Source organism: Pundamilia nyererei, unplaced genomic scaffold, assembly GCF_000239375.1.
Source record: "Pundamilia nyererei isolate P.nyererei 1_Seehausen unplaced genomic scaffold, PunNye1.0 scaffold03250, whole genome shotgun sequence".
Classification (NCBI taxonomy): Eukaryota; Metazoa; Chordata; class Actinopteri; order Cichliformes; family Cichlidae; genus Pundamilia; species Pundamilia nyererei.
The window spans coordinates 2,815-4,000 of NW_005190651.1; positions in this window are offsets into that span (position 1 = coordinate 2,815).

Below are 1,186 nucleotides of genomic sequence, written 5' to 3' on the forward strand. Positions count from 1 at the left end.
CCCTGGGGTGGGGGAGCACCAGCAACAGTGTGACCACTCTTCAGATGGCCTTGTTAAACATGAGGTCACTGGCTAATAAGACTTTTGTCTTAAATGATTTTATTCGCTCATCCGGACATGACTTGTTATTCTTGACTGATACTTGGCTTCGCCCTGGTGAAGCCAAGTTTCATTCTCAGAACTGCTTCCACCCAATTTCACTGTTCTGAGCTCACCCCGGACCATTGGCAGAGGTGGAGGGCTAGCTTCAGTTTTTAAAAACAAATTTCGATGTCGGCAGCTGTCATCTGTTCTGTACCCCAGCTTCGAGGTGCAGTTATTGGAACTGAACCGCATCCCTTCATTTCTTTGTGCTTTGGTGTATTGCCCCCCGAAATTTGTTAAGGATTTTATTTCTGAATTTGCTGACTTACTGGGGAGTGTTGTCTTATGCTATGATCGTATTTTAATTGTTGGCGATATTAACATTCATGTTTGTTGCAAAGACGACTCACTAGTCAAAGACTTCCTTACTCTTATTAATTCGTTTAATCTCACCCAGTGGGTAAGTGATCCAACTCACACAAAAGGTCACACACTCAACTTGGTACTGTCAAATGGTTTGGATATCTGCATCACGGACATCACGGATAAAGTTGTATGGGAAACGATTAAACATTATCCTTTTCTTTTCTCCGATCGGTGATCGCTTTAAATTGGGAGAACCTCAGGATTTCGGACCATTTTGTTTAATACTGTTATTAACAATGTTGATTTGTATAGTGATGGTTCTCTACGGCAAACACGCTAGATGAGCTCTCAGTCAATTGCTCATTTCACTGCTGCTTTTTTTGATTCCCCTCTTTCTGATGTTAATGGTATTGCGGATTTATCAGCGGAGGAACTTACCAACCTTTTTAATACTAGATGCGCCGACATTCTTAATTCGGTGGCACCTCTGAGGACAAAATGTGCCAAATTGTTACGCCAACCCTGGCTTAATGACACTACCCGCGCCCTTAGGTGTGAATGCCGGCACACTGAGCAAAAATGGAAAAAAGATAAACTCCATGTCTCGCTGGACATGCTGCTAAATCTACCTTCTTCTCTGGTATTATTAGGTCTAACTGCCATAATCCCCAAGCCCTTTTTAGTATTTTTAATTTCTTGATAAACCCTTGCCCCTTTACTTATAGGGATGCCTCCC